The sequence below is a fragment of the Ambystoma mexicanum genome, chromosome 3q (assembly GCF_040938575.1).
Source record: "Ambystoma mexicanum isolate Mex_15411 chromosome 3q, UKY_AmexF1_1, whole genome shotgun sequence".
NCBI lineage: Eukaryota > Metazoa > Chordata > Amphibia > Caudata > Ambystomatidae > Ambystoma > Ambystoma mexicanum.
The window spans coordinates 1,141,091,024-1,141,106,356 of NC_090926.1; the positions used below are offsets into that span (position 1 = coordinate 1,141,091,024).

Sequence of the window (15,333 nt, forward strand, 5' to 3'; positions counted from 1 at the left end):
TGCAGTACAGTGTCTCTGTGGAACCTCTTGGCACATCAAAAAAGAGATCTCAAAACGGAGACTTCTCAACTTCTCGACTTTGCCAGAATAAGGGCAAGTGAATCTTTTTGGCTGGGTGTAAACGTATGCCTGGCTGCTGATTCGTAGTGGTGGTATGAGCAGGTGCCCTTGTGATGAACATCTGACCAAATGTCAATACGCGTTAAACAAAAATGCATTTGTGTAAGCCTGCTGCAATGGTAAACTCAACATTGTAGTTGGGAACAAACCTATACTAAAGAGTGGCGGTCGCCATGCTATAGTTAGTTTGAGTATTGAGATACATGGGGAGCTCAAATTGATTTGCTAGTAACTTTTGATTCGCATGATGGATTTGGATGAGATTTTGCAAACTGACAACCCCAGACCAGATATTTTGGGAAACATTTGTTAGAAAATGAAAAAGGTATTAAGAAAATGAAAGCAACAAAAGTGCAGTAAAAATATTTTACAGAGGAGAGGGTGCCTCCTGCTCCTGCTCCCAAAGGTAGAGCTTTATCTCCCATGGTGCTTTGCAGCAGAGAAGCCTTTTAGAAATGAAACTCTGCCATTTCTTTTTTGTTAGATGTGGGAGATATTCGCAAATATCTGAAAACAAAAAGTATAAACAAATGCCTTTTGAAGCAGGAGAAGGATGAAATGACCTCATGCTAGAGGTGGGGAGGAAGAAGAGGACATCATGTGAAATGTGGGTCGAGTGGGGGTTTCCTATTCGCAGTGCTGCATAAATTGTGCTTCGGCGATAAGATGCTGCGAGCAATCTCGGCAATATATGCAGAGCCCATGACATGAGTGGTAAATGGAAAGACCTCTAGGGCGTTCTGCCTTAAGAGAGGCATCAGTCAGAGGGTGCCCTCTGTCCCTACTGCTTGCTCTTTCCATACAGCCATTGGGCATCAAAATTAGACAAGAGGTGCAGATAGGGGGCATAGTGGTGGAGATACGGAATATAAGCTCAGTCTATATGCAGACGTCGTCCTTCATATTAAAAATATTGTGAGTTCAGTCCGGGGAGTGCTTTGGATTTTAAATGACTATGGGCGAGTGTCAGAATTTAAAGTCAATACTAGTAGATCAGTCCTGTTATCTCTTCAGTCGTGGTGTGCGAGACCAGGAGGATGTTATAGGTATTTGGGTGTGCAGATCACTGGAAACCTGGATGACCTACATGCGATTTTTAATTACCCACTGACGGTGCACAAACTCTTTGGAGACATGGTCAAGACTCGCCCTGTCCTGGCTCGGTGTGCTGAATGCAGTCAAAATGACACTGCTCCCTAGGGCCCTCTATTCATATCATGCGCTGCCAATCTCAATGCTAGACTTCCACTTAGTGGAGCTGAAGCGCAGGATCAATAGATTCATATGGCTGGGGCGAAAGCAAAGAGTAGCTATTTTCCCAACCTAAAGAGCAAGGTGGGGCGGGGGGGGTTACCAGACTTTCAAAAGTACTGTAGAGCAGCCCAATTCAGAGCACTAGTCCCAGAGAGTAGAAACAATGGGTACAAATGGAGAATTGCTGGTTTCGGCCTGTAACTTTTGGCGACTGGCAATGGGCCCCGCCAACAGCGATTCCACGTAAAGTCTATAGGCATAGGATCTTGGGTGTGCTGTGGAGGGGGAAGGAGATGGTTCGGGTAATGACAGCGGGAGTCACATATGCCCCCCCTCAATCAGGGATGACATACCAGACTCATCTAGGTTCCAGGACTGGTACGAGGCGGGGGCTTTAGAGAGTGAGGCAGGTGGTTAGAGGGGTAGCTATTGTGGATATAGGGGTGCTGGATGACAGCCTTGTTGATGTTCAAATACCTCCAACTTAAAGGGGTTTTGATGCCTGTGAAATGGAAAGAAATTCTGCAAAGGGGGCTGACACAACTGAGAAAGTGCTGCATACTAAGGCGTCAACAAAGGTATTCGTTTCAAAGCTATATCAGACCCTGTTATCTGCACTCGGAGGGGACAAGAGTGTGCATAAGTGGAGATTTAGGGGGGGTGGAAATCTGGGTATTGAATTAGATGAGGATCAGTGGAGGATGTTGTCCACAGAACGTCCATTGCATTCCGGTATAAGCTGCATGGCATTAAACTATTGTACAGATGGCAATGTATGTCTGTCGAAGATGTTTCCGGCAGTAGACCCAGGATGCTGGAGGGAATGTGGCCAGAAGGCAGATTATTGGCACATATGGTGGGTGTGTAGGAGGTGAATGGATTTTGGAAGGACGGCCTTGGTTGGATTAAAGAATTTGGGTGGGATAGACAGAAGCCTGAATCCCTTATTAGTGCTGTTTGGGGTGGAAGTGCGGGAAGATGGGTGGATGTAAATCTTGCATATGGTTTACTTTTTGCTGTTGGCTGCCCGTGCATGTTTGGCAGAAGGATGAAAGAAGGCAATACTTTGAAGCGAACAACAGTGGGCCTTGAAATCCAGGGATATATATATATATACAATATGGAATTCTTGATTTGGTTGTTACATGACCTGCGACAATCGCGGGAAATGGAGGGCCGTCCTTTCTTAGCCGATAGTTCCAAGGGTGGAAAGCTGATGTAAGCGTATGGACATGTGAATGACGACTCGGCTTATGGACACTAGGGGTTGAACACAGCAGCGTGATGTCCTTGAAGACTCTGTTGAAAGAAGCAAAATCAAACCCTTCTGTTGAGAGAACTGGACCCTGCAGTGGTTCCACGGGAATAAAACAACGTGCAAGGAGGACAATCCCTAAAATCTGAGCATTCACAGTGACGACAAAAGGCAAAGTCCCCGTCTCTTGGGGGTGGGGGATGCTACATCAAAATGAATGATGGCTTACTATACATCTAGCCCCTTCCTGTAATGCATGGCTATTTTAAGAAAAGACCGTAAGGCCCACGCTATTAAAACAGAGTCCGCAGTCAAAAGAAGCAAAACTGCAGGCATATAGGAGCGGATGCTAGTTTCCCGTAAAATCGGCAGTATGATCGACCGTCTGATGCTGCTGTATCCAGGCCAGAACAGTAAGGGATGGGCCAAGTCCTCTTTTTTGCCTCCACATACTGGGCACCCCATCAAATCGGGGTATGCACTCCATTTAGCTGTGTAACCCCTCAACTGGAGGCAGTTAAATCTCTCACGGGTAATCAACCAACGGTCTTTCTTAGTAGAGCATACAGAAAGTAACCAAAGTCTAATTCACATACTGGCACTTAAGTTTATAGAGGAATGTTTATGGATCCAAACATTTCCCGTTGTGCAAGCAACTTTGTCAAATTGCATCCCCATTTTGGCTATCTGACACATTCAAGTACTGCAAACTGCATTTGTGATTCTTTTCTCAGCAAAATGAACTGCTACTGGAGTGCATATTTGCAGTCAGTATATTCGATTTATGTATAGACTGACATTGTTTCACTTGCATTGTTGTTAATCCTACTTAATATATCTGTTGGACATTTCATCACGTACACTAGATTAGATGAATCACATGTAGCAAAATCTTTAAAATAAAAGGTCTTGTATGGATGTTGTATTTTGTTACCTTTGATCAGATTGTTCAAGTGTTCACAATTTAGGCATGCAAATGAATTTTCTTTCGAATGGTTTTGGAATGCTTTCCTGATCGGCTTTAACTAAAATACTTTGTAAAGATCTTTAATGGTGGATTATGGAGCAGCTTCTTAGTTGGATTGTCCAATTGCAATAGTGTATACATTGAGGGTACTTTATCATGTTAAAATACCAAAATAAAGAACAGTAAAAATGACCACTTTTATCCAAAATAGCAATTTAGTATAATTTGCAAGGAACCTTGTCCTTTAGCTGTACCATAGAGATATGGAGTCGGATCCTTTTGTGACTGGTCTCCATGGTAGCCATCCTACTATCTTTCCCACCTCCCTCCTCCGCAATAAAGGAAACGTGTTTGTGCCTGTGTATGCTTTGCTACAGAGCGGCTTTTTGCCTTATGTTCAATTCACCAGAGACCATGTTAAAAGTACTCTCTTCGTTCAGGCCTGTCGCTGGGACCTTACACAGGTTGTAGAGCCTGCTCTGGTGGGCTATCTAGCAGCCCTGTAGTTATGGGTAAGTAGCTCAAACCATAGGAAGAGCACTTTTTGGGCGGCTTATAACTTCACCCCCCCTGGACGAATTCTCACGAAACTTTTCAGAAAAAGTATATGGCCCAGTCAGATTGATTATCCAAAGTTTGGTGAGGTTTCGTGCAGGGGGGCAAAGTTATAATTGGGTGGGGGGAGGTCCAACATTTGTGTTTTTTTCCCCATAGACTCAATGGAAAAAACATTCTGCTCACGCCTACAGCCCAAACCGATACACGGATGTTCACCAAAATTGTGCCATAGAGCTGCGGCTCGGTCCCGAAAGCGTGCATTTGTAAATTTTGGTGTAAATCCGTTCAGTAGTTTTTGTTAAAACAACGAAAATAGGTAAAAATATATGTGATATCTGGGTCCGGTCCGGGGACTCTCTTCCCTATTCGGCCTCCGATTGGTCCGGTGATTGGATGGTGAAAAACTTGAGCTGTGTCGAACCTTTGGAACGGTCACCATGTTGGATTTGCGTGCAGTGCCTGTAGTCCGTGGACATTGCAGTAAAAACGTACTTGCCAAACTAATGAAACATCTCTGGGGAGTTGATGGGTGAAGAGGATGGGATGGGATGGAATATGGCCATAAAATGGTAAAACCGGGTGTTCATTCATCTCTGAAGTCTGCAAACAGTTTGGAACAGCCCTGTGATGTTCGCGAACATCTCTGATGTTCTGGGGCATACATCCATATTTTTGCATTACAGTATTGGTGAAAAGCAGTTTTTGAAAGGCGTATAACTTTGGCGCCACTCAATGAAACGGCCTGAAATTATGTGATATTCTAGACGTTGAAGGCAAGTCCCTGAACCCTCACACCAGAGAGAATACAACTCGATGGAGAAGAAAGGCCCAAGTCGATCTTGTAAGGATAACCAGTTGAAATCTCTCACACAGATAAGAATGAGGGCAACATCAAAGAACTCTGCTGCTAAGAACGTTCTGCCAATAAAAGAGTACAAACAGAGGTTTTAGAAGAGACACATCGTCATAGTGACGAAATACATATAATAAAAACCTGTGCGGCTGGTTGGTGTGCGCCTATACAGGATCCGCCTGTCCCATAAGGGATGCCAGGTTCTGGGAAAATACTCATTTGTATTCCTGCTTGTTCTCAGAACATAGGTTTAAGGCAAAATGAAACAACTGGAACATAATTCCTTTCTCTCTGAGAGACACAGGTTTTATTGTATAGCTGGAGTCCATGGGAACCTCTCTCTCACTCCCCTCCCCATCCAAAGGAGAGTTTGTATACATTTCATATCTAGTGTAGTCTTACAAAAGGTGTTTGACCATGGCTAAAATTGTACTCCTGCCAAGGCATTGGCTTACCCTCTCGCAGCTGTTCCTAGGCTCTGTAACATCCTACCATTGGCTCTGTAAACGAAAGTGGTTCGCTGAACCTATACATAGGCATTCCTAAGTGCTAATGCAAGATATGTTCAGTTTTAATGAACCCATGTCAGAAACCGGCTTCCAAAGCTTGCAATTTTTCAATGCAAAGCTCACAATCGACCCTTTTCTCACATAGTTCCCCTAAACATAAAACTTAATCTGCCACGTCTATAGCTACCATTTTTTTTCCTTTTGTGCTTTCTCACTCTCTAAGGACCTCATGGTGGCAACAGTAAAGACAGACACAGGTGATCACAGTTCAAGGGTGTTTATTGAACTTATAGTGGGTGAGAATAAAATGCCTACTCTAAACCTAAATCTAAGATGGGAGCAAGCTACGACCATCAAATTATAATAAGGCAGTCCTAGTGGCATCTTGTCAAATAAAAACCACCTATACTAAAAGAAATATTGCCAATCCTTACTACTAATTTATAAAAAGCGTGTGGGATCATGTTCACCAGAAAAGAAAGAAGTGTTCACAAAAATGATAAGGCAGGATGGTATGGCTGGGTCTCCCTTCGCCACGTTTTAAGCACGGGACAAGGCAGGACTTCTGAGTACAGCACGCCTGGGCCTCGTCAGCACGAGGTTCACTGTTCCATTCAACAATATCAAAAACCTTCAGAGGCCATGTCTCTTTCCTGCAAATGTCTCTTGCCCTGAAAGGCCTGCTGGTTTAAAACAATAAACAAACAAAAGTTCCTTTCCGTTACATTGGGTGATGATTCTTCACCCCTGGGTCCTCCTCTTTCGGGCTCAGACCCCTCTACAATATCAGCCTTTTCCATCAAGTTCATTATTGCTTGTATTCAAAAGACATTATCTGTTGCATTCATTTGTTGGTTGGTGATGGCTTTTCACCCTTGGATCCCCCTCTTCAGGGCTCAGATCCTTCTCGAATGTTTGACTCCCTCCGTCGGGTGCACTACTGCTCTTCCTTAACGCAGTTCCTGTATTTCTAACACAGTTCATGTATTCATTTTCATCAGAAAGCATGGTTTCTCTTCTCCTAGCTTTCTGTCGGCATCCCTCCGTGGGGTTCACACTTGCCTTGTTTCACAGTTTCATCAGAAAGCGGGGTCTCCCTTCCCCTAGCTCATGTGGCGCCGGACCCCTCTGCACCTGGTCCATGGGCTTTCTTTAAAGTCCAAGCACACACCCACAAGTTCTTTCTTCTTGCGTTAAAAATGTTTCTACTTGCAACCTTGGGCTCAACACAGTTTGATTTGCTATCCGCTTTCTCTGACTCACTGGCTGTGCTGAACCCTTTGGCTTGTTTGATCTCAAGAGTCCAGGACAGTGCCATGGTAGCCAGCTTGTCTCCCCGCCTGCGGTATCCATGCGGAAGGCCCACGTGCACCGTTGACATCTGTTGCTCCGCACGTGATTTCCCTTTCGGAGGCTTTGCAGGTCTGAGTTGAAAAGGGCAAGGGCAGTTCCCCCTCATCGTCCCTCCAGGTCTCGCTGCCTTTCTCGTCCGTTTGAACTGCTGGTGTCGTGTAGCGGTCCCGTGTGTTCGGCCTTGCTCGAAGTGTGCTTTCGTGGCCTGCCTTTTATCCCAGTGGGGAGTGGGGAAGGTAAAGGGCCGTCCGGTGTGCTTGGTTATTGTCAATTGCCTGACTCTGCCGGACCCGTGTGTTGGGACATGTCAGGTAAACGGCTCTGGTGTTAGTCCGTTGTCTGTTAGTGTATGAAAGTGTTTGTGTTGGAAAAAGGGGAGGGGGTAGAGCTTCTAACTATCCTACAGGGTAGGATGGTAAAAGGTGTTACAAGGAAGGGGATACCGCGTCTCAACTCTTGGTGTCCCACTTCCACTCCCCGAAGAACCCTCACCCAGGTGATCCTCCCCCACTGGTCCACCCCCAGGAACTGGATCCAATAGCGATGGCCGTGTCCTGGCCACCTGGACGACATATCCCCGGGGAGCAGTGAGTGAGACACCTTCGGGTTTCTAACAACTCTCACCAATGTTAAAGGACACGCATACTAAACAGTTCTACAATACGCAATCATGTCTGCCCTTGTTACTTCCTGCTTGGAGTGAGCAACCCTACACGTTCCTTCTGCACCTTCATAAGATGGGCTCTTAGCATAGAATAACATAATGCATAATACAAGGGACTGTTTGATTGCCTTTGCAATTTTGTCAATAAAAACATTCCTTTTAATTCTGGGCAATGCCTCAGGGCCGCCCAAGGCGAGGCAGGGTAAATGCTGTTACCATGCAGCAGGCCAGGGAGAGGGGCAGCCCCCACCCACAAGCCTGCCCTTCTCCCCCACAGGCGCAGAGACACAGTCTCTGCCACACAAAGACTGGGAATGGTGAGTTATGAACAATCGCCTCACCCTTCCACGAAGTAACAAGGTGCTAAGCACCTAGGGGAAACCAACAGTCAGGGCTCGGATTCAAAGACCTGCCGCCCCCCCTCACCCCTATCGGGGGGCCAGACAGTCGACTACACCGTCCTGGGGGCTTGACCACAGCCACCACCACTATACACATCAAAGACCTGGGTCTTATAAATAAGAGCAGCATGCTCTAAGAAAACACAATCTGTTTGTGGACCCTGAACGGGGGACCAAAGCAAACAGGAGGTTCGCTGTTCACTCAGCGTCTTCCACTCTTTATTTCTTTACCTTTTAACTTTCACGTTTGCTGTGAGCTTAGCATTGTGTACTTCACTATCATTTTCATGTTCGGCGTACACGCTGTGTCATCCTCTTACTTTGAACATTGTACTGTTCTCTTTAAATTACCGGCATCCGCGCTTCGGCGTGGAAGAACAACAAACCTATCCCCCGCAGTTTAAGGAGGCCCAGCGGTGTTTGGAAAAACAGAGCGAGGCGTTTTTAAGGACCAGGGAATCGTGAAGCTACAGCGAGCCCCTGGAGTGAAGTGCTGAAGAAAGGAACCTGGCGCCGCGGCGATATTGCTACATTATTTCAAGTAAGTCAGCCACGGCGCCGGGTGGATGCAGCGCTGGCCGCTGCGCAAAACCGGGCAGCCGAGTGAAACAGACTCGGCCTCCTTTTGAGGCAAATCAACACAAAATAACAGGCCCGCTACTTACGGGCCAGGTCCAATTTCACACAGAGGGGGCCGCCGCAGGGAGAAATTTACATCAACTTCTTCATTGGAAGCAAGTCAGCACAAAGCAACAGGGTCTGCTGTAACGCGCCTGTTGTTTTCAATGCCTAAAAACGCCAGTTTCCCAAATTGAAAAACTGCACTGAATGTATAAGGTTAGCAGGAACACAGGGGGGTGGGGGGATCTGCCGGAGTAGGAAAAGGCACGCCCAACAGTTTTTTTTTTTTGTGCGGGAGCATGTGAATTTTGTGTTAGAATTAAGAGGGCACTAATTAACCTACCGAGTGTTTATAAAATAGAAAGATTTTACCTGTAAAGGTAAAGGGGGGGGTTACAAGAAGCAAACTAGGGGCCGAGATCATGTGGTCGTAAGTTTGGATCCCCCAAGGAGGTGTGTTTTGTAATTGTAAACGTACTAAAAACACAAACCACTTGCAGACCCACGTATTGTGCCATAATAAGCCCCTTTTTAAGCAGGTGCAAGACAAAGGATGAAGACACAGGTTCGAATCCCGGCAGGACCAAGCTCAACCTTTTCATCCTTCTGAAGTTGATAAATGAGCACCACACACTGTGGGTAATAATAAACAGCGCTCAGATACCCTTGTAGGGCCTTTATAAATGCTAAATTGTTCTTAAAACCATGATACAGTGTTACAGGTAATTTTATTCTGCAAAACAGTATAGCCAACAAAGAGCATAGAATCAGAGGTATACAGGTGCAACATCAGCCAGTTAACAAAAGCGGGCAGCAGCATAATTACGTTTTGCATACATATATTTTTTAATGCACGGGCCAACAAGCCATTTGGTGAATTAATAGTCACTTTCGCAAAGACAACTGGGTAATTAAGCAAAACACAAAGGGGAATAAAGTATTGACAATTATGTTTTTCAAACAGGCAAAGAATAATGGCACCCAAACGAAAACCACAGAAACCCAAATCACCCCACCTGTTGGCAGCAATTGAGGCAGCTGAACATTATGGTTGGGCCTGGGTCAGGGAAAACATACGGCCTACCAAGAGAAGGGGTACCCTTGCCACCTGGCCAGGAGGGCGACCCACCACTAACGAAGAAAAGGAAACCGACAGAGGGCATAGGAAAAGGTAACAAAAACAAAAAACTGTCAAAATTATGCGAAAACATGCAACAATTATTGCTCGAAATTAGGGGTAAACAACCACTCCCCCCAGGCGGGACGGGGCCCGCAGGCTCCACCATACCACTAGAACCAGACATCATTATAGACCCCCTGCCACCCACACCAATATCAACAACACCTGCGCTACCATCCCCAGCAACACCACCAACAGCAGCCGCCATAGGTCCACTTGCGGCAACACCAGACCCGATAGGTGCACTAAAAGCATGGGCAACCCCCAGTGCGAACACACCGGGGCAAACAGGGGGATACGGCAACAGCCCATCAGACATGGTAATGATCAGCAGTGCCCAATTAGATCAAAAACTGAAATCCTTCCAAACAGAAGTCCTGAAGAGATACAAAAGATGCCTGGCATGGAACATTGACATTACCATCAAAGAAGCCATATGAGTTCATCGAAATCTTTTCTCTTATAGAAGACCAACGAAAAGGGAGAGATGCTTTTATGGATCCCAAAAGATGGAGGAAAAAGCCATAGCCAGAAACACCCAGGTCGAACAGAACTGGGACAACTGGTTACAATCCTTCGCCATCCTGGCAACTATCTACGAGGAAGAATTCCCAGAGGATGGTAAAAACTATGGGCATACATGGACAAGATCAGAGAAGTAAACATAGCTCAAAGGGGAAAAACCTGGCTAGCATATGATATTAGATTCAGGCGGAGTATGTCAGAGAGGCCAGCCATAGAATGGGATGAGGTACAAAATGATTTATACATGCTAAATGCCGAGCCTCCATCAGAGGAAGAGGCCACCCAAGCAATACCCAAAAACAACAGAAATTCACAGGGCCCCGAGACTTTCAGAAAATGAAAAACACAAGAAAGGGGAGCACCCCTTTCGGAAGAACCAGCCATGGGTGGCTAAGTCTAATGCCCACAGGCAGAACAAAAATCACTGCCCCAAAGCCAATATCCCACGTAGGACTTTTGGAAAAAACCTGTGCACCTGGGGGAAAGAATGCTGATTAAAAACACACTTGCTCAAACTCCAACGACTATCCTGCAGCAAGCAATTGCACCAGACTTCCAGCCAAAAATGCAAAAGTCTAGCATCAACACCGCCCCGCCAACCCCACTTTTAGAACCAGGCAGAACAATTTTAGAGATGCATTGATGAACTACCAAGACAAAGAAACCAGCAAGGCAATTCTGCAAGGTTTCACCAAGTGTTTCATCATTCCTTTCAAGGGCACAGGGACACATAAAATCCCCAAAAACCTGAAGTCTGCCATAGACAACCCAGAAATGGTGGAGAGCAAAATTGAGAAGGAACTGCTACTAAGCAGAATCGCAGGCCCCTGGGCCCCATGCCTTTCACAGAGTACATAGCTTCACCTCTAGGACTGGTCCCCAAAAAAGAACCTGGGAAAATGAGGCTAATCCATCATCTGTCCTACCCAAAAGGCCAATCACTAAACGATGGCATCCCCCACAAGGAGTCTGCGGTATCCTACACACACTTCCAAGAGGCAGTACGACTCATACAGGAATGTGGTAACAACGCCCTGATGGCCAAATTAGACATTGAATCTGCCTTCAGACTACTGCCAGTCCACCCAGACTCTCAGCAATGGCTAGGCTTTACTTTCAAAAACAAATTTTACAACGACCCATGCCTCCCATGGGATGCGCATTATCCTGCGCCCTTTTTGAGCAGTATCCTGCGCTCTATTTGAGCAGTTCAGCTCTTTTTTTTTTTCCAATGGGCATTCCAAAAAGACCTGGGGAAAAAGTAATTCGCTACCTCGATGATTTCATGGTAATGGGACCAGCAAATTCTGAAGAATGCAGCAGAGCCCTGGCCAAGTTAGAAAAGATGGCCGCACAGTGGGGTATCCCCCTGGCAGCAGAGAAGACCAGACCAGCCACCAGCATAATCTTTCTAGGTATTGAGATGGATTCGGCAGGAGGCTTATGCAGAATCCCAAAAAACTAAGATGGCAGAACTCCTGGAAAAAATACAAGGCTTAACAACAAAAGACAAAGACACAGTAAAGTAAATCCAGTCACTGGCGGGAAGTCTCATCTTTGCAGCCAGAATCATCCCCCAGGGGAAGATATTCTCCAGAAGCCTAGAACTAAAAATCAAATCATACACCAAACCCCACCTACACATCTGGCTAGGCAAAGAGGTTAAACAAGACCTGGACATTTGGGGGAATGTTCTCACAAACTTCAACGGGACCTCACTTTGGAGCACGCCATCGAATACATGGACAAAAAGGGTCCTTTTCACTGATGCAGCCGGGAGCAGAGGCTTTGGAGCCATACTAGGCTCAGAATGGGTGGCAGGACAGTGGTCCACGTCATGGCAAACTGCAGGGTGGACAAAAAACATCACCCTCCTAGAAATATTTCCCATTTGGCTAACCTTACGCATCTGGGGCAGGCAGCTAGCTAACACGGACCACTTGGTCTGATGTAACAACATGGCGGTGGTAGGCTCCATAAACAGAAGATCTACCAAATGCCAGTTAGTGCTGAAAGTCCTACGAGCCATTACAGCAGTCACACTACAAGAAAACATTGCGGTCAAAGCAAAGCACGTCGCTGGAGCAGACAATAATATTGCAGATGCTTTATCTCGTTTTCAGTGGCCAAGATTCTGGGAGCTAGCACCGCACGCCCGAGAACAGATGACAGCAATACCAGCGGAATGCTGGTCAGTAATGGGAAACTAAGAAAAACGGCATCAATGCCAGCGCCAGAGAGCCCAGGCCGGGATGCCCAACAAGAACCAGGCACCTCAAAAATGGGTGCCAACAACATGCCCACAGATAACACTAACCCTGGCACGGGGTTCCTCACAGAGATGGCAGAGAAAGCACTAGCAAGCACTACCGCAGCTCAGTACAGTCAGTGCTTACAAACAGTATTCAATGCTACAGGTCTAAACCATGCAGCTTTGAATTAATAATAGAATTAATAATGATTAAAGACATAAATATTTTTAAAATGGGCGTATGAGCAGGGTTTTAAGAGAGATTGGGCAAAAAGACATCTGGTAGCAATTTCATATTTTTCAAAAATACGGGGAGACTCACACCCCACCTAGAACGCACTGATCTTCTACGCCATGAAAGGCTGGGGCAGAACAGAGGGACCCCAAGTAGACACCGGCCGCCCCCTAGATTTCAACAAACCGGTAAAGATAGCTGAACTGGAGGCCATATGATGGCACCCATACAAGATCATGCTATTTAAAACTGCATTCTTTCTGGCATACTTCGGGGCTTTCCGGGTAGAAGAACTCGTCGCCTCCAGCACCAAAGCCAACAAAGGGTTGGGCATCATGGAGGCCAGGGTCAGACAAGACGGCGTCGGCATAGACATCCAACAGTCCAAAACGGGGGCCAAAAGAACCATCAAAATTTGCTGCATTGATGATGTGGCAAACTGCCCAGTATGCATCACCAACCTTTACTACACACAAAGGCCCAGAGTGGGGGGTGGGGTTTGATCCACAAGGATGCCTTGGCACTAAGCCGCTACCAATTTAAAGGGGTGCTGAGTAAGGCGATCAGCAAAGCAGGATGGGATCCAAGGGAGTTTGGCACCCACTCCTTTAGAATCGGGGCGCCAACTCAGCATGGCAAGGAGGCCTAGCACCACAACAGCTAAAAAACATAGTGGGATGGAAGTCAGACTGCTACAAAAGATGCATCAGACCACAACTAATGTAGCAACCCCTCCCTCTCTCCCCCCCCCGCTCTCCCCAGAAACAGACGGGGAGAAGACCCCACTCCGATCAGAATGGATAGTTGGTCACTCATTCGTCGTCGGGACAGTTCGATGGGCAGAAGAAACCAAAAAGGGCCCACCCTTTAGGAACACCATCGCCTCCTGGTGGGGATACAGAGGCCTCCTCTGGGCCAACATCCACGATACATAGGCCGAGCTGGTCGCATACAGAGACCCGCCAGAATTCCTGATAGTACACCTAGGGGGCAACGATGCGGTGACCACAGGAAGGAGAAAACTACTTGAGGAAATCTGCTCCTCCCTAGCTGGCATTTTACACAACTGGACAGACACAGAAATATACTTCTCGGCCATCATGCCCAGAATCAATAGACATTTCCAGAAGGAAACTTAACAGGGGGTTAGAGAAATTCTGTATAACAAGAGGCCTGGGGTTCATAAAACACCCGGCCATTACTTTGGGTGACCCAGATCTTTTTCTTAAAGACGGCACCCACCTATCAAACCAGGGCATGGAACATTTCTTTTGGAAAATTTCAGCAACCGTAGCCTCCAGAGGGTGCCAATAAGTGAAACTTTCGGGGGAACACGGTCAACCGGCAACCGGCCCGTGTGTGGCGGCACGGGCCAGAGGGGGTAACCTCAGGACCTGGTGCCCAAAAGTATGATTATTGTGATATGATTATTGTTATTTCCATAACCATATCTGCACAATAAAATCCTACAGCCTTTTATTGCCAACACTTGACAAACTTTGTGCTCCAACTTATTTACTTGTGAGGGTAAGGGTTCGGCAAATAGAAGTTGCATGCATACGGGTTCAGCGGTTACTCTTATGGGAGGGGTGGCAAGGTGACAGGATTTAGAATATCACAATGCTATGTGGTAATATTTAAAGCTAACAACGTCAGCTCACACCTGTTCAACCTGACATTTTCGTTTTGTTTAATTTGATAACATATCAATTGCATGTGGCACAAACAATGTAACTTGGTGTCTTGATCTTATAGCATCGGCCTGTTTCATAGAAAAGGCTGCAGCCACTACATCCCTTATTCGGCAGTGCTTTTTTCCACTTGGTCCAATGTATAAGAAAACTATGCACATTGTCTGTTATTTTTTTTTTATTTTTTTACTTGTAACAATAACGTCCCTTTTTAACAAGGTTTTTACATTGAATTTCATAGGTTTTTATTAGTGCAACTTTAACCATAACGACGTTTTTTTCATTGAATATGTATATATTACCACACTAGGGGCATCCAGTTGTACTGGCATCACACTTCCCGCCTTCGCTAAACCGGTCTTCCTCGTTGATCATAGAGGGCAGGCCAGAATGCTCCCATGCAGTGCATAGTGTCATTTATTTGACTAATACATACAGGAGCGCACTGCTCGGAATACCGGTTGAATGTGTCACCGTGCCTCCCTTCTACAGGAGCTAGTGCCTGACCTATTCTGCATCCTGTTTCTACCACGCCTTGCCACACATCGATGGGTTTTCCCGAGGCCTTAGTCACAGAGGTGGATAAGAATATTTATTAAAAGTAGCTTTATCATTTTATTGCAAAATGCCTTTCTCCTCGAGAAATCTCAGGTTGAAGCACGCAAAGCTTACACATAAGCTGGTGGCTCTGGAATGTATTTCCTTTCGTTTAGGCCTGGGCGGCCCTAAGCGGCTCCGGCTGGGTCAAAACTTGGGCTCTGTCCTGACTCTCATCTCGGGTCAATGTTTGCCCAAAGCAGGGGACGGTTTCGAGACCCTCCACCTGCCCGTAAAAAATATAAAAACTGCCCGCACAATGGGGTCCTGATTTCCTGACCTGCCCCAGCCAATCAATG

The 15,333-nt window shown here is 46.2% G+C and overlaps 1 protein-coding gene across 1 annotated transcript in view; it reads left to right on the forward strand.

Annotated features, from left to right (window-relative positions):
• The window catches only part of GIPC1 (GIPC PDZ domain containing family member 1), a 195,988-nt gene that overhangs the window by 52,298 nt on the left and 128,357 nt on the right, over positions 1-15,333 (forward strand). The gene's annotated exons all lie outside the window — the stretch shown is intronic.